This window comes from Strix uralensis, chromosome 2, assembly GCF_047716275.1.
Source record: "Strix uralensis isolate ZFMK-TIS-50842 chromosome 2, bStrUra1, whole genome shotgun sequence".
NCBI lineage: Eukaryota > Metazoa > Chordata > Aves > Strigiformes > Strigidae > Strix > Strix uralensis.
Genome location: NC_133973.1, coordinates 119,365,894 through 119,393,608, shown reverse-complemented (window position 1 = coordinate 119,393,608; position 27,715 = coordinate 119,365,894). Strand labels below are relative to the sequence as shown.

Below are 27,715 nucleotides of genomic sequence, written 5' to 3'. Positions count from 1 at the left end.
ATAAATACATCTGAGTACAGTTCCAAAATTGCAAGCAAAACCATTAAAATTTCAGATTGAACTGTGTAATCTAAAACATTATTGAAAATGGTCTATTGCTACATTGCTACATGAAAGTCCTAGATAACACTGTTAGGTAATGTTTATTGCTAGGGCAGTGGTAAGAGGAAGGTGTTCTTTGGTTACTTTTTTAATGACTGGAAGCATCAAAGCTCTCAAAAACAGGTGCTTAAATGCTCTGGAATTTCTTTCTGAACTTCATCGGAACTTAAATGTTTACATATAAGCACTGTCGTAGAACAAAAGGCATCTTCCTGAGATGTGCAACTGGAAAGGTTGGAAAATATGTAACGTGGAGAATGACTTAACGCGGTTTTGACTTTTACCAACTTAGAAGACATTCAAGACTCATAATGAAAATTACCAGGAGCCAGCTGACCTGGTGGAGCACTATGAGACTCAATGTTGACATTTCAGCAGCTGTCTGCTTACTATGATCATAATTAGGTGGACAGTGCAATACTGTAGAACAAAGTTCATGAATTTAGAAGAGAACTTTGAAGAGACCTTCAAAGCAGGTGGTGATTCCTCTCCATGGCACTTTCCTCCATGGCAGTGGTTGTGTTAGAGCTGTTTTGCGATCAGCTCACCTCTTTCTCTCAGGTGTGAGCAACGGCAGTGCAAGCTGCCACCAGTCCTGAGGTAACTGAGGTAACCCCCACACCAAGTATCCCTTCCAAGCTTCATCAGATGGCTAGGAGGGTGTGAAAAAAAATCATTAATTCCCACCAATAACATACAGTAACAGTGTTGGAGAAGCTTTTGGCTTGAGTTGTTGATGAAGCCCATGTCTCCGGGTGGGACCATTAGGAAGGAATTAGATGTATTGTTGTGACAATAGAAGATAGAAAATTTCTGGTCTCTCCCACACATGAAAATTATTAACCAAACGCATCAAGGGTGGTGGAGGAAGGAGCCAGCCCTTAAGTGACTTCTGCGCCGCCCAGGAGCAAGGCTGCTCTGCGGGCTCCCCAGGCTGATCCCGCGGCAGGGTCTCTGCTCCGGGCTGGAAATGGCGCCAGCGGCTTGAATTTGCGCAGGCAAGGGGCTCTCTCCAGGGGACACTGCTCCGCGTGGTTGACACGAATTGATACGGGCTAGAAGAGGCAGGGCGGACGTTTGCTCTCTCTCTCTCCCTCTTCTGGGCAGAGGAGGATGAGTAGATGGGGCAGAGCGAGACCAGCGCGCAAGATGGGAGGCTGAGCAACCCAGGTCCTCGAAGGAGCGGTCGGGAGTGCCATGGCCAGCGCGGGGGGAAGGGGCCGCGCAAGGGAAGTGCGCATCCTCCATTTTGGCGGAGGGCGGGCGGAGAGTTTGGCTCCCGGCGCCTGGCTGCCGTCGCCGGCCGCAGCACTCCTCCCCACCCCGCGGCACCGCCGGGGGCACCCGGCTCCTCTTCCCGCGGGGAGCCGGGCAGAGGCGCTTCAAATGGACGCCCCGCTGCGCCTCACGTTGGTTCGAATTGGTCCCAAGCTCCCCGCAGCAGCTTCCGACAAAATGGAGGACGCCACCACTGCTACCACCACCACCACCACCAGCTCCTCCAGGAGCCATGTCGGCGGCTGACATGGCGCCCTCCCCCGCAGCGGGTGGGGGCAGGAGGGCGTCCTGGGGCGAGGGCGGCGAGGAGGCGCCACTCGGCGGGGAAGGCTGCGGGGGCGCGGGCGAGGCGCCCTCCCTGGGATCCGTGCGCTCTCTGCCTTTCCCCTGTGGGAGCGCTTCCATTATCCATGCTCTGTCCCTCATGGAAATGGCCCCAGGTCCAAAGCCCGGCCGAGGGAAGGAGCGGGGCGGGACCTCTCGGAGGGCCACGGAGGGATCCTGCCAGCCCTGCGGCTCGGCGGCAGGGGGCGGCGGGGGCGAGGTGAGCCCGCGCCCCACGGCCGGGGCTGTGGCGCCCACAGGGACGGAGCGCAGGGCTGAGATGGGCAGCGCGACCTCCCCGCCGGCGGAGCGCGGCCGGCCCGGCGGCGGCGCAAACTTCTGCAAGTTGCCGCTGTCAAAAGAGCTGCGCGGGGAGCGCGAGCGCAGCCCTCGGACCCGGGTAACGAGCCGGTGGGCAACGATCCGGGTTCCTCAAACCTGATGGATCAAAGTGGGAAGAACCCCGGGCATGGCCAGGAGGAAGATTGGCAGTTTATAGGGTCAACCGGCTGCAGGCGGCTCTGATGGATGGGCGGCCCACCCACTCTGCTAGCCCAGCGCGAGAGCCCGCCCTCTGGAGGAGCCAATGGCGGGGCAGGGAGGCGGATCTCCCCCGAGCTCGCTTGGCCCGGTTCCTCCTCCCCTTCGCTAGCAGCTGCGCTTCGCCCGGGACTGGACCGAGTTAGAGTTGAGACGCCGGAGGAGTAGCGCAGAGTGCGTGCGTCCCCCGCGGGGGGGTCCGTGCCTGCGAGCGCTGGGGAGCCGGGTGAGGTGGGGGTGCGGGGCGCTGCGCCTCGGGGGCGGGCTGGCGGGCGGTTGGCGGCGCGGAACTGCCCCCAGGGCGGGGATGGGAGAGCAGCCGCCGTGCCTCCGAGCTACCCGGGCGAAGTACCCCACGGTGTCGCCGCCGCTGCGCCGCCACCTCTCGCGGCGGCGGAGGGGGCGCGGGCAGCACCGGGGGCAGCCCCGGGGATAACCATCGCGGCCTGGAGGTGGGAGACGGTGAGGGGGGGGGGGGGGTAAACGGGGGGCACCCGGGGGCAGCCCGGGGGGGGGGGGGGGGGGTAGGGGCATTTGGGGGAAGGGCCGGGTCTGCCTTAGCGCCTCCTATTTTAACTCCCTCCCTCCCTTCCTTCCCCACCGGGCCCTCGGCTGTTGTTCTGCCCCGGTGCCTCCCCCACCCACCGCCCTCGCCGCCCCCCCCGCGGGTGCCTCCCTCCCCTGCCCGGCGCGGCGCTCCGCGGATCCTGCCGCCGTCGCTGCTCCCCTCCCGTATTGTTTGGCTGGGTCTCTCTAATGGCGGACAGGAGGCGGCAGTGCTGCTGGCCGACTGCAGGGGGGCAAACCCGAGACCGGGGGCAACTGCCGCGGGAGCGTGCGGGGGGCCGAGGCGCTCGCCCGGCGCTGAGGCGCCGCCGCTGAGGGCCCTGCGACCCCCCGGGGCGGCCGGTTCAGGGCTGCTTAGGCAAGTTAGCAGGTAATATTTGCTCCCTGCCGTGGGGGCCGCCGCTGCCTTTTCCCCCCGCACTCGCGCGGAGGAGCCCCCGGTGCAGCTGCGCCCGGGGCGGCTCCTTGTTCCCCCTCCTTCAGCGAGGGCAGGCGGCGTGCGTGCGCTTGGGGAGTACCCCACCGCCCCCGGGGAGGGCAGTTGTTCTTTATTTATTTATTTATTTAAAGGGTTGGGATTAAAGGGAAGTGGTGGGTGATGCAGGCGGTACCTGCCCTGGCCAGGCAGAGGAAATGCTGCTTGGGGGCGCTCCTTGCCCCTCGCTGCCCCATGTTAACCCCATGTCTTTCCCTTAGGCTCCAGCCCAGTTTGGTGCAGCCTTGGCAGAGACCAACAAGGAGAGGGAGCTCCATTGTGAGTGCTATTTACGTATCTGTTTCTGCCTCTGCTAGACCTGCTTCGGGAGGGCTTGACCCACCCCCCCATATTCTCCCGGGGCAGGGGTAGAAGGAGGGGCCTCCAGGGTTGGGTGGGGAAATTCCTGGGTCCAGCAGCTGCTGCCCTGGGGCGAAGCCCCAGTAATGGCTGTGAGGCGGCTCCTCCTCGGGGTGGGCGCTGCTGCTGCAGACATCGCTCCTGCAATACCAACTCCGGCAAGCAGACGACGGGCTGCTGCCGCTGCTCACGTTACCCGGCTCAGGAGGGAGGGGGAGGGCATATTTCGGGTGCCCTCTAGAGTTTTAGAGCGTGTATTAAAATCCATGACGAGACACCTTTAGCCATCTTTAAATTTTTTTCCCCCGTTTCTCCAATCCTGTGTCCTGCATATACTGAAGCTAAGAAGAGGAATGAGAGGTTTAAAATAACCCAGCAATTTGTGGCGCCTACTCCAGTGTGTCTCCTTTGTGTATTCAGACTGGTTCCTTACTCCCGCAGATTTGTTTGGGTGATTTTGTTGAGCGCCATTGGCAGTTTGTGCATCTTGGTGGGACTTTCGAGCCATCTGCTTTGCTCCTTCCCCAAGAAGCTGGAGGTCATTGGGGAAACAGCTACTTAATAGCATTTTCGGTGTTTCATCTGTGTGTGGGATTTTCAAAGGAGACTGTGATCTCTGTCGGGTGTTAGGTCGGCTAAGGAGAGGCCGATGACCAGTCCTTCTCTGTAGGATTGGGGTGTAATTTCACTCTGGTTTGTGACCCTTTTAATAACATTTTTTTTTTTTTTCCTGCACGGGGGATTCTGAAATCGCAAAGTAGCGCAGCGAAGGAGAAAGTAAGGCGGTGTGCGCGTGGGGAGAGGTTTAGGCGCTCAGTTGGGATGCGGCCGCCGTCCGCGGGCTGTCGCCGCCAGAGGCCGCCGCGACAAGCGCAGCCGGGCCGGCGGGGCCGGTGGTAACGTGCAGCCAGAGAACAAAACAAAAAGGCAGCGCCTCTCTTGCGCTCTGGGCTCGGCACTTGGTACGGGAGGGATTCAGGTGTTGTAGTCTTCCCCAACACTTGTATCTTGAAATACGTTTCCCCCCCCCCTCCCCCTCTTTTTCTTCCTTGCCATTCTACATAGTAGATTTCCCAGATTTGCATAGCTTGCAACTTTCTTTGTCACTTTTTGGTGGCTTACATGTACAGAGAATAAGTGGTTCTCTGCAAAACCTCACTGCTCAGGAGGAGGGCATCAGATTTGGATTTTTTTCTGAGCTTCTAAAATTACCAACTTCATGAAAGGTGCTAAGAGTTTGTATGGCCTGTTATCATTAATAAAACGGTCAGTTCTAAACTTTGATTTACTACTGTAATTTTCGAATTTTAATTGTAGTTTTTTAACTCTTACCATGTCTTGGATCTAAGGCCACCATCTAATTTTACTTCTGATACATCACATGTTCCAGTCTAACAGCTGTTCTGCTTTTTCTGATGCTTCTTCGAGTTAGGAAAGTTACATCTAAGAGTGATCAAGGCAAACAGGGCTTTGGAAGGAGGGAGGCAGTTGCGTTGGAAGGGAGTGAAAAAGGATGTTGTGTATTGGAGCTGGTTTGAAAAAATTATTGAAGCTTTGTGTGGCTGTCTATGAAAAGATGAGAATACTGCCAAGAACAGCTGTATCATTAAGAGTCAGTAAACCTCAATAAGCAGTTGCCAGCTGGTTTGTGAATTACACTAATGTCTTGCACAAAAGCATCCTAGTAGATGGGACATTGTCCTTCTCCAACTATGGTGGTGGTGGTGGTACAGCCTTTTCTCTAGCACGTGACTGGAGGTGAAAAGTGTGTCCTGTGGCATGTGATGGGCTGTGCTGTTGCGTGAGGGAATGCTTGCTGCTGCAAGGTCAGCTCTAGGAACCAAACTCCTCAGCCACGATTTGTGAAATAAAGGTGATGATAGAACATATTAGGTAGTTAAACTATGTAACTTATTTTAATAAAAGACTGTCTTAATTAGTGTATCAAAGAAGTTTGCCTTGTACTACTGTTATTAATCCTATTTGACCCCAAATATATGATTGCATTCTACTGTTGCTTACCCTGGAATAATATGCTAAGAGGGATTTGCATGAGCAAGAATGTACAAATGCCAGTGAAAAAGTGAAAGCAAGTTTTTCTCTGTCTTCTACAGAGCTTGTTCAAGTATGTGAAGGGATGTGGGACCAAAACGGGTACAACCTCTTTCAGATATTTACTGACTTTCTTTCCTTTTTTCTTTTTTTTTTTTTTTTTTCGCCCAGCAGCATCATGAACAGTCTTGCCTTGTTACAGTAGTTTTCATTTTGGTTTCAAGGACTAAATACAGAATTACTGAAGTTCTGTTATCTTGTGTCAGTTTACAACTAGCGGATATACAACAAAAGCAGAATGAGTTCCATGAAGAATTTATATTAAGCATTATTACTAATGGAAAATCCAGTGTTCATGGAGAACTGTTTCTTTTTTCCAGAAGACATGTACATCACAAATAACAATGAACTCAACCTAGCCTTGGAAAGGGATTGAAATTTGAAGTTCAGAGGAGTTCAAAAGATTAGTAAAGCTGCCCCTTCTGAGAAGTTTGAGGTAATACTTGCCTCATGAGGCTCTTAAAGCCCTGTATGCTACAGGATTTTTGTTGTTTGTTGAAAGCGCTTTTTTTGCAGCTTCTTTTTAACTTCAGTGTTCTTTCAGTGATTTAATCTTACAAGGTGAATGTTTCAGGAGTATAATTGGGTTTCTGAAAGGTTAGAGTTCAGAGGAGACTTAGCTTTTCTTCCATATTTGTAGCCTACCCTACATGCTGGTGGCAAATCTGACTGGCAGTAGATGCTAACGTGGTATATGAATGACCTGCTCAATTTAGATGGTAGTATTAAAATTCTTCATTTTGGACCAAGATTTGTAAGTTTGTCAGTGCTTTGAAGTTCTAAGAGAAACTTAGATAGAAGGGAGCAGTGTGAGACTTTTGGAATGTAGTTGCGTGGTATGTCTTTAGTTAATGCTTTGACTATATTGACTTTATATCACAGTTTCCCAGCTGCACAGTGGCTTCCAACTCCTATCTGTTGCCCATGCTGCATGCATTGGTGTAAACATGCTTCAGTTGGGTTATTGATCCTGCCACCTTTTTTGGGGGAGAAGCCCAGGTTCTTATGTGACTGTTCTCAGGTGCTTCTGTGGTTTCTAATGCATCAGCAAGCCGCACGTCTTTGCTGCTGTGTGGATCTCCATCCCTTACCCTCACTGAGATGGCTAAGGAGCATTCATTGCTGCTCTGGTGGGCTTGGCTGAATATGAGCTGGCAGTGTGCCTGGGTGGCCAAGAAGGCTAACAGAATCTGGGATTGTACCGGAAATAGTGTGGCCAGCAGGACTAGGGATGTAATCTGATTGTTCCTTTGTACTTGGCACTGGTGAGGCCAAGTACAACAAACACTGTGTTCAGTTTTGGGCCCCTCACTACAAGAAAGACATTGAGGGGCTGGAGTGTGTCCAAAGAAGGGCAACAAAGCTGATGAAGGGTCTAGAGCACAAGTCTTATGAGAAGGTGGTGAGGGAACCGGTGTTGGTTAGCCTGGAGAAAAGGAGGCTCAGGAGAGACCTTATCCCTCTCTACAGCTATCTGAAAGGAGGTTGTAGTGAGGAGGATGTCGGTCTCTTCCCTAGTAACAAGTGACAGGATGAGAGGAGGTGGCCCCAAGTTGTATCAGGGAAGGTTTAGATTAGATGTTAGGAAAAATTTCTTCACTGAAAGGGTTATCAAGCATTGGAACAGGCTGCCCAGGGAAGTGATTGAGTCTCATCCCTGGAGCTATTTAAAAGATGTGTAAATGTGGTGCTTAGGGGCATGGTTTAGTGGTAGACTTGGCAGTGCTAGGTTTACTAAAGGGTCTTCTGCAACCTGAATAATGCTGTGATTTCAATGCCATTTTTTTATTCTTAATTTGTTTGGGCAATGTAAGGTTTTTGTCTTCTGTGATCTTCCAGAAATTATCAATTTTAAGACAAAAACAATATATATTTTCTGAAACTCTGCCACTAGAGGTCAATAGGATTCACGCACACAAAAAATTTGATTATATATGAGTATAGATGAGAACATCAACAGTTGCAATAGATGAGATCAATGACTGTCCATTATAGACAGGTTAAAACAACTGTCCAGTGAGAGATTCTCATGCCTTCACCTGAAGTATCTCATGGATTGGAGATGTCAGTGATGACAGTTGTTTTCTTACTCCAACTTGCAATCAGAACAAAATTACTTCAATCAGTGATTATAATAAAGATGACAAATTCAGATTTTACTACAACATGAATAAAATTAACAGATTATTCAGTTTTGTGAATAATCAGTGAATAAGTGTGAATAATTTGTGAATAATTCAGTTTTGTGCTTTAAAAAAACCACTTGTGATGCTACTATGCCTTTTTTTTTTCCCCTCCCCCTCTCCTTGAAAGTTTAACTTTGGTGAAAACCTTAAGTTCTTTCTGGAGTTCCTTGTCTTTAGATCCCTGTAAGACCTCTCCAGTTTGGCATTTACCCTTAGTAGTACATCAAATGTCTCTAAAAGTTATTTTTTTAATCTCATTCATAAACTCAGCTATCATCTCTGTATGGATGACCTTCAAGTCTCCCTCTCTTCTGGACTTGCTGCCTTCTACCAGCTAAATCTCAGTGTGTGCTTCTGACTTCTCTTTGTAATGTCTGACCTTTAGCTCAGGCTACTATCACAAAGGCAATCCTTCCTCCCCAAAAGGAAAACTCTGTGCTGTCTGTCAATTGTGGACAGTGTTGTCGTGAGGTCTTTGGTTTAAGCCCATAATCTAGTCCTTGTTTTAGACACAGCCACATGCTGGTCTTCTAACAGATTGCAGATTTCTTCCACGTGGTAAGCAGTCTCTTAATTGTTAATAAACAATTAAGTGTTGGTTATTTAGTTGTGTTAATAGATCACATGACTGAATCTCATACTTTGCCTTTGGTCTCTATATCTTGTGGTAACAGTTTTTCTTAAGGTTGTGGTAAAAGTGATCCTGTTCTGTTGATATGGATTCAGAATCCTTAACAGGAGTGCTTTCCTCGTCTTCTGCTTTGACTATCTGGTCTTTCTGCATCTTATATTTTTATGGCTGTAAAAGTAACAGGTTACTTGCCTTTAATTTAAATCTGGGGTTTATCTGTGAGGGATATTATCTATCTTGTTCTTGTTGTTAATGAGATTTTAAGTGCTGTTTAGAAAGTGACATGAAGGGCAGTTAAATGCTTTTGTTCATTCTCCTGTGATGCTCCTCATGCTTGGAGAAGTTCACTGTGTGCACCCTTTAAAGCAGCTGCAACCTGGCAATGCAAAAGCAACTAACTTTAGGAAGCAAAGCCTAATAAAAACCAAACTACCACCTTTCTTGTCACCTTGGGACTCAAACACACCATCCTTAGAACAAGAACTCATTCTAACCATTGTTTATGGTGGTGCTGTTTGCTTGTATTCTCCTTTTTGTCTCGCTCTATCTGTTGTCCCTTATGTTTAGGTTGTTTGCTCTTTGGATAGTCTTATTCTGTGTGTGTACAGTGGCTAGCATAATGTGATCTGTAACTTTGGCTCCTAGGAGCCTGCGATGAGTTGCAACGTATGGTTGTAGTATCAGTGTCTTTTTTCTCCTTTTTTTTTTTTAAATGTGTATATGTGTGTGGTAAGGGGAAGACGGCCTAGTGTTCTGTTTTACCTGAAATAATTTCGTCATTTTGTTCGAGCAAGAATTGATGATTAACAATACCAACCTTTATACGTTTAAGAATTCTTACTAAGCTGAAAGAATTTACCAGACATCTTTTGAATTAATAGCTAGTATTTCTGTGTGCCTGGGTTTGGGGGGGTTTGTTTACTTTGTTTTGCTTGTGGTGGTGGTTATGTTAATTTTGAAAAATGTTCATTCAGAAGTTGAGGTTCTGTTCTGGTAGATAGTGCCTCATTAAAGAAGCCAAGTAGTATCTAGAAAGGCCAGGTAAGAAGTTCTCTGTAATACATGTAATAAAAAAATAATTGCAACTTAGAAATGACAGAAAATGGAGAGTGCATCAAAAGTTGGTTGGCTGTTTTTTTACCAGACACAAATGTTGGATATGTCTTGGAATTGTTGCCATGTCACTGTGTTTGACCATCATTATGTATACTTCTATCCAAAGAATTAACAAACAGAAATACTGAGATGGTTGAACTAATATTGTGTGTAGTACAGCAGTTATGATCTGATCTAAGTCCAGCATTTTTTAATAATTAAAAAGAATTGAAGAGTTTGGAGAAGACCTGTAAGAATGACTTAGCGTGTTTTCCACTCCTCCTTATTAACAGACTGTATTTGGTCTGTTCCTCAAAAGAGAATAGATTAGGGTGTGACTTAATCCTGGTCTAGGAGAGACTGTGTGCCCAGTAACCTATTAGATAATAAGGTGCCCCCCCCCTCAATGTTAAAGACTTAATTTCTCAGTGCTGATTATTGCTGAAGCAATAAACATTCAGATGGGGAACAGCGTGTAGTCTTTCAGCAGGTAGGATAACTAAGAGTTGGAGTAACTTATTGAGACATGATTTTCTTCTTTTAGGCAAAAGTTTAAAGAGGATTTGAAAAGCTCCCCACTAGCAAAATTAAATAGTAATTTGATTTTTTTTTTTCCTAGGAATACATTTTACATTCTGCAGGTCTTTATTCCAGTTGTAGATTTGAACTTGAAAGACAAAATATTGGCTTAGAACAAATGCTATATAGTGTATTTTTCATGGGTTTAAATTCTAGTAAGCATATATGCTTGGTAGCATGACCCTTTAAACTAACCTAACTTAGCATTGTCATTGTCCTCTCTTCTTTGTACCAACACTGGCTTTTTCTGTTTATGTTTTTGGGAATCAGTTTAGCTCCATGAATCATCACAGTGAACTTTTTTGGGGGGGAGCTGTGTAGGTGTTTGCTCTGTTTTTTGTTTTTCAGCTTTCTACCACATTAGCTCCATGGCTGTTAGGACCTGTAACAGCTGGGAGAAAAAGAGAAAGAGTTGGGCTGGAGAAAGTTGGAGAGAGGAGTGGGAATTCAAAACCACAGTAGTCCTGTCCTAGACTGGATGTGGTTTATTGTTGTGAAACTGCAGCCTTAGCAAATACAATATGCATCTTGTTTAAAAATAAAGCTACCTTTTACTTTTTAAAACTAGTTCGATAAACTGGAGTCTTGATTGCATAATGTAACTTGCAGCCAACCAGTGAGCACAGCTGTGAAAACCTATCATACTTGCCTTGCTGACCGTATCCATTCTTGCTTTGGATCCCATTTCCTGTCAACCTTACCTCAGTGTAGAACTTGAACTATTTTGTGGTTGTTTTTTTTTCTTCTGCTTTATCTCATTTTGTGTATGATGTTAAGATTTTCTTTCCTTTGTTATACAGGTTCATTGCTGTTTATTTGGTCATAGTCTGCGTGGGTTTCCCTCCTATATGTAGCATAGTATTCACATACTTTTTTGAATTTGGTTTTCCTTGTTCTGAGTTACTAGATGCAGTGAATGCTAGTCACTGCAGTAAATTGTGTTGATGAAGCTTATCCATACTGGGCCAAAAATACTAGGTTGTTAGCCAATACTTGGGTATTTCTCAGGGATGAAAAATCTGGTTGAGACTACTAGCTGATGTTACTTATTGTTGGAGACAATAAAGTTGGTCTATCTACAACCTTCTTGTTCAGTTACGAACTATGGCATGACAGTTTTTCCTCTTTCTAAGAACATGCAAAAGTAAAAGGAAAGGATTTAAAAGCATCAGTAAAAAAGATTTGTGCAATCACACACAGAAAAAGTGGGTGTGCTGATAGGCATGGTGGTTACCAGTTATCCATGCAGTTAGTTGTTTCATGGGCTGTACTTTACGAATGTAGACTGCATGTTATTTTAAAACAAAAATTTAAAAAAATCCCAACCAAACAGGAGGAAGCACTAATGAAGAATAACATTAAAAGTCCTTGCTAGCAATTAGTTAAGTGTCTTCATTTCCAAAATGTATGGGAATAGTACAGGCTGGGCACTGATAGGATAGAAAGCAGCTTTGAGAATTCCTGGTGGACAGCAAGTTGAATGTGAATAATGCACCCTTGCAGGGATGAATGCAAACAATTTACTGAGCTGAATTAAGCAAGACTGTAGCCAACGGTTTGAGAGAAGTGATTGTTCCCCACTTGGGAGACTACATCTGCAGTGTTGAGTACAGTTTTAGGCAGATTCTGTTATATAATAAAGATACTGATATACTGGAGTGAGCCCAGTGGAGGGCCACCAGCTTAGAGGTCTGGAGCACATGAGAATAAGGAAAAACTGAGGGGATGGTTGTGTTCAGTCTAAAGAGAAGGCTGGAGGGATGTGTTACTGCTGTCTTCAATATAGAGAAGTATAGAGAAGATGAAGGCAGCCTCTTCTCAGAGATGCATGTTAATAGGATGGCAGGTAGTGGGCTTAAGTTGCAGCAATGGAAATTCTAAATAGCTAAGATAATCAAACACAGGAAGAGGGTGTCCAGAGAGACTGAGAAATATGTACTGTTATAGATGTTCAAAGCTCTGTTGCATATGACCCTAACAACCTGGCAACTTCAAAGATAGATCTCATTTCAGACTTAGCTTAAATGCTGCAAGTTTAATGGAACCAGGAAGATGCTCCACTGATATGCAGTGCTTTACTGTAAGTTAATTTGAACACTTCCCCCCCCCCCCCAGCGTAAAATTAAAAATTTATGCTGTCTGGGTAAAATTATTAATAAAACGTAAATGCATGAAATATTGTTTAAAAACTGCTTCTTAAAATTACCTTAAATGTAATTACTTTTTTTTGAAAAAAAAAAAAGTATATTTTACAGGGAAGCTTAAGTTAACAAAATCAACATTGTTGTAGTTAATAAATTGATCTACTTCTGAACATGTATTTCTACAGGATGCTTAGATCTAGTAGATCTCATCCTCTCACACTTGATTTCTCTTCCTGTTTCCTGTCTCTGGTGGTTTTTTTTTTAGATTTGATTGGTTTATACATAATTGACTGTACCCCCAATTTCTTGTAACTTTACAAATTTAAAGGATTGCATGCTACTTGTGTATTTAAGGTGCTTACAGATTAGTATATTCACTGTAAGCATGACACAGTTGTGTCAAAAATATAGTCAATGCAACTATCCTTCTTATGCAAAATAGAGAAATAGAATATTTGCTTAGTTATAGAGCCTTTTCTCATCAGTATGTATACAAAATCTGTAGCATTTGCTGTAATACATTTGTTAACAGAGTACTGCCAACCATGCTTCCTAGAACCTGTAATTAAATGCTGTTTTAAAGGGATTATACATTTTGTGTGTTACTGTCTCAATTTCTTGAATGCTAACAAAAGCTGGGTCTTCATATATTTGAATTCTCAATCTTTATTGGTCCTTGTATTGGGTCTGGCTGAGATGGAGTTAATTTTTCCCCACAGCAGCCCTCAGAGTGTTGTGCTCTGTATTGGTGGCTAGAAAGGTGTTGATAACACACCAGTGTTTTGGCTACTGCTGAGCAGTGCTGGCACAGCATCAAGGCTGTCTCTCCAACATTCCCCCTCACCAGTAGGCCGGGGGTGAGCAAGATCTTGGGAGGGGACATAACCTGGGCTGCTGACCCAAACTGACTGAAGGGATATTCTATACCTTGTGACATCTGCTTAGCAATAAGAGCTGAGGGAAAGGGTGAGGAAGGGGGGGCACTTGTTATTTACGTTTGTCTTGTGGAGCCACCGTTCCACCTTCTGAAGCCCTGCTTCGTGGGAAGTGGCTGGACATTGCCTGCTGATGGGAAGTAGAGAACAAAATCTTCTGTTTTCCCTTGGTTTTGCACACGACCTTTGCTTTTGCTTCATTAAACTGTCCTTATCTCAACCCGCGAGTCATTTGTTACATTCTCTTTCCCCTGTCCACTTGAGGAATGGGAGTGATAGAGTGGCTTTGGTGGGCACCTGGCATCCAGCCACGGTCAGCCCACCATGGTCCTTTTTGTTGTCCAGTGTGGGGCATGACAATGGCAGTTTTGTATTAAGCATGCTATAGCTATAGTAGTTAAGTGGGAAGCCCCTGTGTGGATCACAGAGTTTATTAGTTATGCTGCTTATCTCTTTATTTTGCTGAGTTTGGGAACATGTTAATACAAATAACGGCTGTGCGCTTTGCCCTGGAATTGATGGCCTTACTGTGCTGGGGGAACTGTTTTGTGGGGAAACTGGAGGAACTTGGGAATATCCTAGTACAAACAATGTCTGGGTGCTTTGCCCTGGCACTGATGGCCTTGCTGTGCTGGGGGAGCTATCTTGTGGAGGAGATGAGGGAGTACATCTCCCTTTCCTTAGCTAGCATTTATGTGGATGGTTTTATTATGCAGGCTCCTGAGGTCCTTGTCTACCCCTGTGTGAGCTGTTTAATACTACTGATTAATACTGTTGGCATATTATGGGTTTTGCGGAATCTGGTCTCGTCCTGGTGTAAGAGAAGGCAACTTTGGGTGAAGTGATACTGAAACATGCCCTGAGGCAGCCAGTCTCTGGGTGGCAGGGTGTGTGGAAGGATTTGGGCAGATTCCTGGGGTGGTTATCACGTCCTATAATCTGGAACTCACACCTGAGCAGGCAAGCAACTCTGGCAAACTGATGTACCACCTAATAGAAGGGTGCCTTGCCTACCCCATTGAAAACCAACAGCTTCTAGCACCGTACTGGGGTCTGGCCTTTGCCTGTCAAGCCGCAGTTCAGTACCCTCAGAGGACTGGTTGAGGCAGGGACCCAAACTGCGTCAGAGGACACCACGGTTGAGATAAGGACCCAAACAACAACAACTACAGTCATTGCCCCAGTAGTGAAGAAGAAACAGTGGACAAGGAGAACAACAGGTCCGTATCATAGATTGTTAAGGGAGGAAGAATAAGAGGAAAGGTTTGATCAAGAAGCCAGTTCTTTGACACAGAAATTGGAGGAAGCAATGAGAGAACTCAGATGGGAAGCAGAAACTACCCTGACCTCATCAGAACTTCGAAACATGCGGAAAGATTACAGTCACCAGCCAGGTGAGCAGATTGCTGCCTGACTGGTCTGATGCTGGGATAAAGTGGCTGATGGTCAAAAATTGGAAGAGAAGGAAGCTCAGCAGCTAAGATCCCTTGCTAGAAATCGAGGAATTGAGAAATTGCAAAAGAGGCAGCAATTTGCAGTCTCTGGAGATGACTCCTCTCAAATAAATGTGAGGGCAAGATATCCATTCAAGGAAGATCTTGTGAACTCCCCAGGAAAGTGGACTACTGCAAATGAAGATATCCAGTACCTAAGAGAATTAGTGGTGCTGTAAGTCGTCTACAGTGATCTAGACAACGATGAGGGTCTCCAAAGATCCAGAGGATGTCCTGTGCACACAAACCGTGTGGAGGAATGTGATTCAAAGTGCCCCAGTGTCATATTCTAACAGCTTGACAGTGATGTATTGCCCAGATACGGATATGCCAACTGTGGAGAGAGTGTATTGGCTCCAAAACTTTGAAGAAAATCTCTGTACGTCCTCATCTGTATGGGGACAGCACCTTGACTGTCAGGGGCGTCCAGGAAATGACTCCCTTCCTGCCCCGGTTGGAGGGAAAGGGAGCCCCAGGTGCATGCTGCATGGTGCACTCTGGTTCTTCCTGTGTGACCAGGGGGAGGACATGAAGAAGTGGGATGGTGAACCCACCTTTAAGTTGGAAGTCCATGTACACTAACTGAGAGGGAAGACAGCTGTTAAGAAGGGATCACCCAAGAAGGCTGTCAGTGTAGTTGGTGTAGAGACACAAGAAGGCAATCTGCGATCTCCCAGACATAGAAGAACTGAAATGACATCTCCTGATCCTGGTGAGGGGACTTCTGGTCTAGCTGTGCAAGGGTCAGACAGTGAGGAACAGGTCCCTGCCTTTGGCCAAGAAGAGGAAAGAGATGACCAGATATACTGGACTGTGTGGATTCAATGGCATGGCACATCAGACCCACAGAAGTATAAGGCTTTGGTAGACACTGGTGCACAGTGTATGCTGTTGCCATCAGGGTACCGGGGCACAGAACCCATCTGGATCTCTGGAGTGACAGGGGGATGCCAAGGATTGTCTATATGGGAGGCTGAGGTGAGCTTAACAGGGGACATGTTGGAAAAGCACCCCATTGTGACCAGCCCCCTTGTATCCTTGGCATAGACTACATCAGGACAGGGTACTTAAGGACCCAAGGGGGTGTGTAGCTACTGTGAACACAGAGAGGATCAGATAGCTATCTACCCTTCATGGCCTCTCAGAAGATCCCTTCATTGTGGGAGTGCTGTGAGCTGCAGAACACCAGGTGCCAATTGCTACCAGGATGGTGCACTGATGGCAAACCGAGACTCCCTGGCTCCCATCCATGAGCTGATTCATCAACTGCAGAGCCAAGGAGTTATCAGCAAGATTCACCTTTTAGTAGTCCCATATGGCCAGTGCAAAAGTCTGGTGGAGGGTAGAGGTTAACGGACCATCGTGGCCTGAACAAAGTGATACCACCACTGAGTTCTGGTGTACCAGACATGAACTGGAGTCGAAGGCATCCAAGCAGTATGCTGCAGTTGACATTGCCAGTGTGGTTTTTCTCAATTCCTTTGGCAGCAGAATGCAGGACACAGTTTGCTTTCATGTGGAGGGGTGTCCAATACACCTGGTATTGACTGCCCCAGGGGTGGAAGCACAGCCCTACCTTTTGTCATGGACTAATCCAAACTGCACTGGCAGAGGGTGATGCCCCAGAACATCTACAGTATGTCAATGACATCATGCAAGACAACAAGGCAGAAGTGTTTGAGAAGGGAATAAAAGACTAATTCATATTCTTGTGAAAGCTGGTTTTGCCATAAAGAAAAGTAAGGTCAAAGGACCTGCACAGGAAGTTTGGTTCTTGGGAATAAATGGCAGGATGGATGCTGTCATGTGCCTGTGGATGTGGTCAGCAACTATGTCTCCACCAGCTAACAAGGAGGAAACACAGGCTTTCCTAGGCCTTGTGGGGTTCTGGAGAATGCATATTCCAGGTTATAGTCAAGTTTATGAGCCCTCTCTATTGAAAAACAAGAGCATCTTGAGTGGGGCTTTGAGCAACAACAAGCCTTTGAGCATATCAAACAGGAAATGTCTTGTGCTGTAGCTCTTGGGCCTGTCTGGACAGGACCGGCTGTGCAAAATGTACTCTGAGTCTGCAGCTGGGGAGCACGGTCTCATCTGGAACCTCTGGCAGAAAACACAAGGAGCAACCCTAGGTCAACCATTAGGGTTTTTGAGCCAAGGGTATTGAGAATCAGAAGCTGACTGAAAAAAGAGATGCTAGCAGTATATGAGGGGGTTTGAGTTGCTTCAGAAGTTGTTGGTACAGGAGCATATCTCCTCTTGGCACTGTGATTACCCATGCTACACTGGATGTTCAAAGGAGACATCCCCTCTACACATCACATGACCAGCACTACATGGAGTAAATGCATTGATCATGCAACAAGCTTGACTGGGGAAACTGTCTGGGGAAATATAAAACTCTCCACAACCATTCAGGAGTCCTGGAAGAGATCATGGACTGGCCAGAGGGCAGAGATTTTGGAGCAGTGCCTGAGGAGGTGGCTTGTGCCCAAGAACTGCCATATTATGAGTTATCAGAAGATGAAAGGCATTACGCTTTGTTTACTGATGGATCCTGTCATGTGGTAGGAAACCATCACAAGTGGAAAACTGCTTGTGTGGAGTCCCACACTACAAGTCATTGAGGCTACTGAAGAAGAAGGTGAGTCAAGTCAATTTGCAGAAGTGAAAGCCATCCAATAAGCCCTAGAGATTGCTGAATGAGAAAAGTGGCCAGTACTCTATATTGACTCCTGGATGGTGGCTAATGCCCTATGGGGGTGGCTGCACCAGTGGAAGACCAATTGGCAGCGCAGGTGTAAACCCATCTAGGCTGCTGCGCTGTGGCAGAACTGCCTGGGTAGTAAACATGGCTCTAAAGGCACATCATGTAGAAAGATGCTCACGTGCCCAAATGCTACGCCACTGAAGAACATCAAAACAATGAACAGGTAGACAAGGCTACCAAAATTGAAGTAGCTCAGGTGGACCTCAACTGGAAGTATAAGAGTGAGCTATTTGTAGCTCAATGGGCCCATGAAATAGCAGGACATCTAGGGAGAGATGCAACATACAGATGGGCTCATGATCGAGTAGAACTGACCGTGGAGGCCATCACACAGGTCACTTGTGAATGTGAAACATGCTGCAATCAACCGAGCCCCATGAGTAAGATCTCCCTGGAATAGAGGGCAGTAGCTGCGTTTTCAATATGGCAAGGTGTGGGAAATTGTCTATATTGGACCACTGCCATGAACATTACCACCATAGTGGAAGTAATAGTGGAAGTGGTTGGCTAGAAACATACCCTGTAAACCATGCCACTGCCCAAAACACCATCTTAGGCCTTGAAAGGCAAATTTTGTGGTGACATGGTGCCTCAGAAAGAATTGAATCAAGACACTAGGACTCATTTCGAAAATAACATCAAACTCCTGGGCAAAGAAACATGGCATTGAGCGAGTGTATCTCTTCATCTATCACCCACAAGCCTCTGGAAAGACTGAGAGAGATAACAGACTGTTAAAGACTATGTTGGAGAACATTGGACAATGGGGCATGGAAGTACTGGGATACAAATTCAGCAGAAACCATTTGGCTGGTTAACACCAGAGGATTGGCTAACTGTCCTGCTGCTGCCCAAACAAAACCTCTACATACTGTGGGAGGAGATAAGGTCCATGTAGTTCACATAGGGAAGTGTTTGGGGAAGGCGGTGTGGATCCTCCTCCCATGGGAAAAGGCAGACCTATTGTAGGATTGTCTTTGCTCAAGGATCTGGGTGTATGTCAGACTGAAACATCAATTGTCTCAAAGCTTGCTTGTGTGTGTGCTTTGAATCATGGGGTGGTGTCAGTAATGCCTTGAAACATTCATCAAGGACCAGCTGTGGCCTTCGTAATTAATCTAAGTAATGTCACCCAAGGAAGCAGGAGTGTATTGAAGGATGCACCCTCCCCCTCCCTTGCAGTTGTATTGACAGACTCCTTAGATAAGCCTCAAAGAGGGGGAAACCTGGACTGAGTGAAACCAGGTGTTTCTCATCAAGCAGGAGTGCTGATCACTGGCTCCATTGTATAAGTCTGATACTTTGTGGCTCTATTGTGTATGCCAGATGCCATGCATACCTTGCAAACAACTTTGTGACTTCACCAGTGAGGCGGTGATAAGAACTGATAAAGAGGTGATCATTTTTGCCCCAGAAGCCAGATAATTGCTGAAGAAGCATGAAGTCAGCAGATCTGTGGGAACTGAGGCAAAAACTAAGGTGGGCAAGGGCCAGCATGACCACTGACTCAATTGCTTGTGGAAATGAGTTTGTGGAATATCTGTCTCTCTTTGTCTAGTATGCAAATCAGCTGATAAATTGAGCTTAAAAGGCAACAGAGAACTTGCTATGTGTGCACCCACCACTGAAGAACTGAAGGCTGAGGAATGGGATGCTGCTAGATCCGGGTGCACCCACCACTGAAGAACTGAAGACAGAGGACCAACGGGATGCTGCTGGATCCATGGTGGTGACTATTCTTGCAACTTTATTCCGGATGCTTGCTTGATTTCTGTCTTTTCCTTCCATTCTGTCCTATTGCTATCACTCTTCACTTCTAATAATAAAAACTGTTTGGGATGTACGGCATTTGACCTCGTTTGTGTCTTAACCTTGCTCTTGGGATCATACTGGAATCCATCCCCGACATTGGATTGGGACAGTGTACTTGGTGTGTAATGTAGAAAGATGGGGAGGCCTGATGTGTGCCTCAAGGAGATTTGACATTGGGGGAAAAATAATCTGCGATGTGAGTTGTATGTTGTAGGAAGTAATGTGACAGAAATGACCTGAAGCGATCAAAAATGGGGTTTTTGCAAGGAATCAGGCAAGTGCGGTGATGACACAAACCGGTGTTGGTGCCCAGCAATTGAACATAGTGCTTCTCCTGTCCTGAACACCTATCTTGACAGATGCGGCTCAAGTCATAGCCCGATTTGAAACTCTGGAGGAGTGGGAAAGTAGTATGTATCTGTTAAAGGACAGGGGATAGTAGTTAATGAGAATATATCAATCTGTATGGTGGGTATAGAGATAATTTAAGTATGTAGTTTAAGTTGTAAGTGTTGGTGAAAAGGGATTTCAAGTAAAGAGAATAAATATAGTGGAATGGTTACAAGATACATATATAGGTGTGTGTATTAAATTATGTGGGACCTGAGCATGATGCAAATGGTATGGAATAAGAGATGGAGATTGTATTGGGTCTGGCTGAGATGGAGTTAATTTTTCCCCACAGCAGCCCTCAGAGTGTTGTGCTCTGTATTGGTGGCTAGAAAGGTGTTGATAACACACCAGTGTTTTGGCTACTGCTGAGCAGTGCTGGCACAGCATCAAGGCTGTCTCTCCAACATTCCCCCTCACCAGTAGGCCGGGGGTGAGCAAGATCTTGGGAGGGGACATAACCTGGGCAGCTGACCCAAACTGACTGAAGGGATATTCTATACCTTGTGACATCTGCTTAGCAATAAGAGCTGAGGGAAAGGGTGAGGAAGGGGGGGCACTTGTTATTTACGTTTGTCTTGTGGAGCCACCGTTCCACCTTCTGAAGCCCTGCTTCGTGGGAAGTGGCTGGACATTGCCTGCTGACGGGAAGTAGAGAACAAAATCTTCTGTTTTCCCTTGGTTTTGCACACGACCTTTGCTTTTGCTTCATTAAACTGTCCTTATCTCAACCCGCGAGTCATTTGTTACATTCTCTTTCCCCTGTCCACTTGAGGAATGGGAGTGATAGAGTGGCTTTGGTGGGCACCTGGCATCCAGCCACGGTCAGGCCACCACAGTACCTCTGGAGCAATAGTAAAGCATGTTTTTGAAATGTGTGCTGTGACCTGTTGACATCATCAGTGGCCTGTATTCCATTGCCCAGTCCAGACATCTAAATATTTTTACTATTCTCAGGTCTCTTCTGATCTAGCCATTCAATATGTATTTTTTTTTCCTACTAAGTGTTATGTTTTTTAATGTTAAGATAGGTCAAATGACAATTTGGCCTCTGCATACTGCATCAAGGCCATTTTCTATTACTTTTTTCTATTGTTCAGTATTTTACTTGCCCTTTTCCTATTTTCATATTTTTAGCATAGGGTTTCTATAATGCTACTGTACTGCTCCCTTTCCAATTAGGTCATCTTTCAAGTCTGTTGCTATGGTCTACTGTTACCTACTTTCCTGGAAATGGATATGCATATGGATATAAGTAATAGACAAGCATTTAAATATAAATTCTTCTGTGGGTCCTTTGGTTCTTTGTCATGTTTCACCTTTCTATTCCTTTTATAATAAAGGATATTGTTAAGCAATGTGTTGCTGCTTGAGTAGTAGAGAGATAAAATTTACTGTCTACCACGTTACACATAATGGCTTTTAAGGCTAGAAGTGGTGCTGTGTTCTTGCTGACCAGCACCTTTTCATGATTAAACAGCCATAAAATACATTGGAAGTGTGTGTATAAGGGGGAGGTACATGTCAGTATGGCTGCCCTAAAACTTACACATAGGTAATCAACATGGTTATTTTGGTTTGATATTAATTACTATGCCAAATGCTGCTTATTCCCCTGTGAGTAATTCTGAAAATTATAGGTGCTTGGTGTGGATATGCTTACACTCAAGATTGACCCTGAATAGAATCAAGTTTGAGATTGACCCAGAATTTTGATGCTGTTAATGCATACAGGGCAGCAATTCTTAGCACTGGGTGAGTAGGAAGACCCCAGGAAGAGACTCTATTAAGTAAAGGTTTTCAATTGTTCCTGGAAACATCAGTTGGAAAACAGATGTCAGCATTCACATGTGACATTGGTGGCTGTGGTGTAGTTAAGATGCTTAGGAGATACCAAAGTTTGCATGTTTTCAGTAAGCTTTAATTTGTGTGTATATAGTTTATTTTTTGAATAAAACTCAAGCTTACTGACTGAACTGCTTTGAAGTATTTCTTTCACAACGTAGATCTGGCCTTTTTACTGTTCTTAGTTGCTGTCTTTGTGTGTGTATGCTTTTCTCTTAAATTTCACGAAATCTAGGTGACAAACACATTTTGGATGTTACAGAATGACTTCTAGTAAGCTAATATCTGCAATCTGTACAACTCCTTTGAAAGTCTGGGGAAAGAGTGAAATTTGAAGCAGTTCCAAACCTACTGGAAAATAAATTCTGGAGTAGTGTCTCTAGGCTGAAGTAATGAGATGTCTGGCTTCTGTAATGATGGTACTCAGACAGTGGATAGATTAGATTTGTGGACCTATACTTATTATCCTGTTCCTGAAAGCTCTTACCTATATTCTGAAAAAACAGCAATATAAATACATTAATGGGTTACTGTTAAATGTTATTAAGACTCTTGGTTAATATTTATAATTAACTTGTATAATATTTTAAGAAAGATGTTTGTTTTAGTTTGGTGTTGTCAATAGTTGCACTTGAGTTTAGCCTGAAGTATTCAAGTATTTATGTGGAACTCACTAGCATGATTTGTGTGTGAAGCTGGTAGAGTGATGAGATTGTTGTGTCATTGTGGCCTTAATGTAGTATATTAGGTTTGCTTGAAGTTTTACGAGTTTCAGATACCCTATTGATTGCTACCAGTGGATATAAATGTGTTTCAGTATTCAGTCTGTTGCTGCTTGTTTCATTGTCAGTTAGCATGTGCATTTTGGAGTGTTTTAAGCTGTATTTGCTGTCAGGGTAGTGCAGTTCAGTCTGTGGCTATTGGCTTGACACTACTATCCTGTCTGCTAAAGTAATCTCTACACTGAAGTTCAGAGTGTGGCATGAACTTTGTTATGTTCAGGTAGAGCTGTTAGTGTTGTTGCACAGAGATTTTTGTTTTGGGCAGCTGATCTGGGTGGAAAGGACTCCAGCAGCCTCTGTCAGTCTCTGTCAGGTGGATCAACTTGTCTGGTTATGTGGGTGGTTGCAGAAACAGCCGTGCTACATGATAGCATAACAAAATGAGTCTGTAGACCTGATAACTAGGTGGACCTTGAGAAGTGTTAAAACTCTTGTTAAAAGCCAGAGATGTAAAAGGTGACAGTAAATCAGAGCTACTGCATATCTGAGGCATATCTGAGCATAAAGTACTAGGGTTGATGACTAGATATCCCTCAGGAAGGATATAAGGAGGAAAAAAAACCCCAAAACAAAAAAAAACCCATCAAAAAGTGCTGAATGTTTGTAGTAAGAATGTTTAACAGAATAGGGTTTTATTTTGTCATTACCTGTGGCAAGAGTTTTATATCTGATGACCCAGAAGGGCCCTACAACTCCTTTTTTTTTTTTCCTAACATGGAATTCTACTCAAATAAGTAGGTGTCTGTCCATACATAGTATATGTTATTCACTATCCAAATTGAGACTGGACTGCAGTAGCAGCATTCAGATTTAGCTTAAAGCTGGCTTAAATTGCAACCCTTTAAAAATGTTGAATTGCTTCTGCTTTTATAGCACTTTTCAGTTTTTATGAGTGGGTATAGTTGGCCTGTTAGACTGCCTCAGTTGCAGTGTAGAAGAGCTGTTTAAAGGTGATTTTAATTGGAGTGGTTTACTTGGCTTTTGGGGTGAACTGTGGCATACATTCAGTCAGCTGCTGGGGTTCAGTTGATGGTTAATACCCCAAGAAAGCTGGTATGTGGTTTGCATCTGGTTGTGTAGGGAATGAACATCCCTGAGTTGTAAAAAGACGTTACAGAATACTGTTAAGTTAGAGAGTTTCTTGATAGCTGTGTACAGTCTTTACAATAGTCTGAGTTTTGGATCATCAGACTTATGAAAAGTCAAGTGATAAAAAGGGACTTTCTGTAATAAGGAAGGATAAGAACTCTTGGAGGTAGCTGTGAATTAAGGAATTAAATGATGTTATGGTCAAAGAAATGTCAAGGTCAGCAGTTGATCATTACAACTATATAGCCTCACAGAACATCAAGATGCATTCAGATTAATCTATTAGCTGATTATTTTGCCTAAATGTTGGCACCCATCCCCCAGCTGAAGTCAGCCTGCCACCCATAGGCCAAAATTCAGATGTTGGGTAAATGGGTAAAGCTTCTATGAGGCTAGTGACATTTCTTCTGCATGTAAGAATTTATTATTCCTCTAGTAGATTAGATCAATTGCAGTATTAGGATAGTAGACAGTTCAGTAACCTGTTTGCAACAGTGATGTCTAGGAATAGAAACTTGGCAGTTATAGCATGATTTTTCTGCAGGTGTATTCTGGTTTTCAGCAGCTGGTGGGCTAAGAACTTTTGCAGGGTTGCCTTTGGACCACTGTATTTAACAGTCATCAGTGCATTTATTTTCATAATACTGGTTGTATTTCTGGTCTCTGTAGTCTTCTACGGTAGTGACTCTCACAGTTAAGAAGAAAAGAAAATGTTTTCCTGCACAAAAGATTATTAAAGATACTTAATTATTTGAGTGGGTGCCTTTTCCTTTGTGTAAGACACTGGGCAGAGCGCTCTGTTCTTTTTTTTTTTCTTTCTTTTCCTTGCAGATTTATCGTCCTTGAGTTGTCTTTTCATTTCCAATGAGATGACTCTTCCTTTTAATATAAATTGTTCATGTAACTCATCTGTTTTTCCCTTTCTCTGAAAAGGGGGTGACCTGAACATCTCATGATAAAAAAGATAGTTCACCAGTATCTTGCTTATGTAGTGGCAAGTGTGTTCTGTATTGTTGTTGATTCTTCTTTTATATTGCTTTTCCTCTTTGGTTGTTGATGATTAAGTAGCTTTGATTTGAAAGACTGGAAGAGTTGCAACTTGGATCTTAAATTTCCACTTTAGACAAATTGCTATCTATGTAGTTACTCTTTTCTCCTTGTTCATTACCTTGCGTTTATTGCCTTGTGATTTTTGCCTGCCATAACGTTTGAGCATTCATAGAATTGCAGAATGGTTTGGGTTGGAAGGGACCTAAAAGATAATCTAGTACCAACCCCCCTGCCATGGGCAGGGACACCTTCCACTAGACCAGGTTGCTCAAAGTACCATCCAACCTGGTCTTGAACACTTCCAGGGAGGGGGCATCTCCAACATCACTGGGCAACCTGTTCAGTGCCTCACCACCCTCACAGTAAAGAATTTTTTTCTTACATCTAATCTAAATCTACCCTTTCAGTTTAAAATTATTACCCCTTGTTCTATCCCTACCTCCTATCCTATCCCTGATAAAGAGTCCCCCCCCATCTTTCCTGTAGGCCCCCTTTAAGTGTACTGGAAGGCCGCTATAAGGTCTTCCTGGAGCCTTCTCTCCTCTAGGCTGGGCAACCTCGACTCTCTCAGCCTGTCCTCACAGGGGAGGTGCTCCAGCCCCCTGATCATCTTTATGATCTATGTCCTTCTTATGCTGGGTGCTCCAGAGCTGAACACAGTACTCCAGGTGGGGTCTCATGAGAGTAGAGTAGAGGGAGAGAATCACCTCCCTCGACCTGCTGGCTATACTTCTCTTGATTCAGCACTGTGATAGCCTTCTGTAGTTCTTTACAACCAGCTTCTGTTTTCAGCTGGGGTGAATGATTAGGAAACTGTCACTGTGGTAGTCACTGTCTGTTATGGTTGATTTATATATGTTGACCTATATAATTTTATTTTGGAACCCCTCTGGTAACTTCTCTTTATTGTGATAACAGTAAACAACACATGATACTTTTCTCTTTAAATAATTACACATCTTCCAGAAAACCCTTTCTCAAATCTTTATTATAGATAATTTCCACTGCAGTTTTTAGTGAAGAACATGTTTGAATGCTTTTTGGAAGTCTTAAGTGCTGTATACCAGGTTAATCAGGATTGGTCAACAAGTATGTGAACCCTTCAAAAGATATCTCCAGTAGTCCTGTGTGGCATTACCTTTGTCTTACAAGATCCATGTTAATTTTGTCTCCATATCTTATTTTTTCTTCAGTATATTTATTTAGCAGTAGTTTCTATCAGTCTGTTTAGTGCTGGGGGTAGGACTGTAGTCTGCAGTTATTTGGGTAATTGTTATCACCTTCTACTTAAGTAATTGGTTACAGATACTGAAATATAAAATTGCTGACTGCCTTTAGAAATCTCAAGTGAATGCCATGTGGCCCTAGTGATTTGTTCTAAAAGCCTCTTCTGTTAGCACTTTACAACATTTTTTTCCTCTGACTTGACCCCTAGAAAGAGAGCTTACATGTGGTCTTCCCTGATCTTTTCCTTACTGAACATCAATGCAAATATTTTATTCCGTGTTTTCTGCTGTGGTTCAGGCTTCTTGGACTCCCTTTCTTTAGAAGAATTTTACTCTTTTTAAAATTGTCAAGAATTGCCACTTCAGACAAACCTTTGCTCTGACATATCTCAGTAGCCTGTGTTGAACCATGCCTAGCAAAAGGTAAACAATAGGGCAAATACACTAGGGGGATGTTTCATGTACAGTTCCAGAATCTTTGTAGCTCAGACTTCCTGATAGTAGTCTTTATGGGGTTTTGGGGTCTTCTTAGATTGGTTATATACTTAATATGGTGAGTTTTTAAATGGTCTTGATGCTCTCAAGAAGTGTTTTTTTTAGCTGCTGTATTTCATTTCCTTTTAGCTGGGTTTCTCACACTTAGGTTGTTCTTTTCGAAGTCAAATGTTGAAGTAATGAATATTATTTTCTTTTTAAATTCCCCTGGGAATTTAAATATGTGTTTCTGGAGTGCTGTCTGGATAATTGCATCTTGAACTATGTTGGGTGGCTCAGAATTAGATCAGGAGTTGTTTTTCTTTCTGTTAGTCTTCTAGCAGGTTGCAGTTGGCTGTGTTGTAAGAATTTGTCTCCATCATTCAGTGACGGGGTTTTTTTGTCTGTGCTCTTCCCCTAGTCTGCACAACAGTAGTTGAAGTCTTCAGTTATTACTTTGCAATGTTTCTTGTTCCCTTATCTCACATGTGCTGTCACTGTTAAGTGGAAGTGATTGATAGTATACCATTAATACGCTATTTCTTCTAGTTTGAAATTTAAATGTAGCACAGTGCCTGCTGAGGTAAATAATTTAGTTAGGATACTGTGCTTTCCTAGCAGAAAGTAGTATTCCTTCATTGGGGCAAATCAATCCCTCTCGTTCTTATGTTTGTACCTTAGTGTTATACTGTTTCCAGAATTTTGTTCATCTGTTCGCTTTTGAAGATGTCTCAGTTATGTATGCTCTCAAAAGCAGTCTTTCAAGTTTTACCTTTTTAGGCTTCTAGCCTTTATATGAAAGCACTTGCACACTCTGGTCAGACTTTGGATGTCTGTTCCAAGTGCCCTGAGTTGGTGGAACTGTAGTTTCGGCTGGATTTCACGGACTCCTTTTGATTTTTTGTGACTTTGCTCCAAGTGTACATAACTATGACTGTGCTCTTTTGTCACCTCCATCCCAGGTGTTATTAAGGGTACTTAATAAAGGCTTTTAAATTCCAGTTTCTGCTTTTGTTAAAGTGGAGTTGATATTTTTTTAGGTAGATGCACACCCCACATCAATTTCCGAAATCCATGATAAATATAAAACTATATTTTATCATTCAGCAATGGAGTTAAGACTTGGCCTGTGGAGCATTACCTAGCTGGCTGTCTTAAAAGCTGTAGTATTTGCCATCCTTCCAGAGAAGTGCCTGCATTTTGCCTTTTATTTCTCCCAGCAATTAAGCCTTGAATGTAGCTACAGGATTTATTTCAGTATGAAGACTTTTATAGATGAGTGATGGGAGCCTAACTTAAAAGGAGTACACAAAGCCTGGTTTAGGAAGGACTGTTGTATATTGGTAGTACCTCCATTTACATCCAGCTGTAACTTTGGTGCCTGTGTGCTACCGCAAAGCCTTGAGCTCTTTCTGCAGCAGTATCAAATGTGCATTTTCTACAGACCAGGTCTCAC

At 44.4% G+C, this 27,715-nt stretch overlaps 1 protein-coding gene across 16 annotated transcripts in view; it reads left to right on the top strand.

The window, feature by feature from the left end:
* Positions 1 to 2,331: 2,331 nt before the first annotated feature.
* The window catches only part of ZMYM2 (zinc finger MYM-type containing 2), a 99,469-nt gene continuing 74,085 nt past the window's right edge, over positions 2,332 to 27,715 (top strand). For 12 of the 16 annotated variants that reach the window (XM_074860086.1, XM_074860096.1, XM_074860094.1 and 9 more), the window contains exons 1-2: positions 2,332 to 2,470; positions 3,508 to 3,565. The gene's annotated coding sequence lies outside the window, so the exon portion shown is untranslated. Of the gene's footprint in view, positions 2,476 to 2,570; positions 2,697 to 3,008; positions 3,182 to 3,507; positions 3,566 to 27,715 lie in introns of those variants that run through there. The other 4 variants (XM_074860090.1, XM_074860087.1, XM_074860089.1 and 1 more) reach the window with 3 other exon arrangements.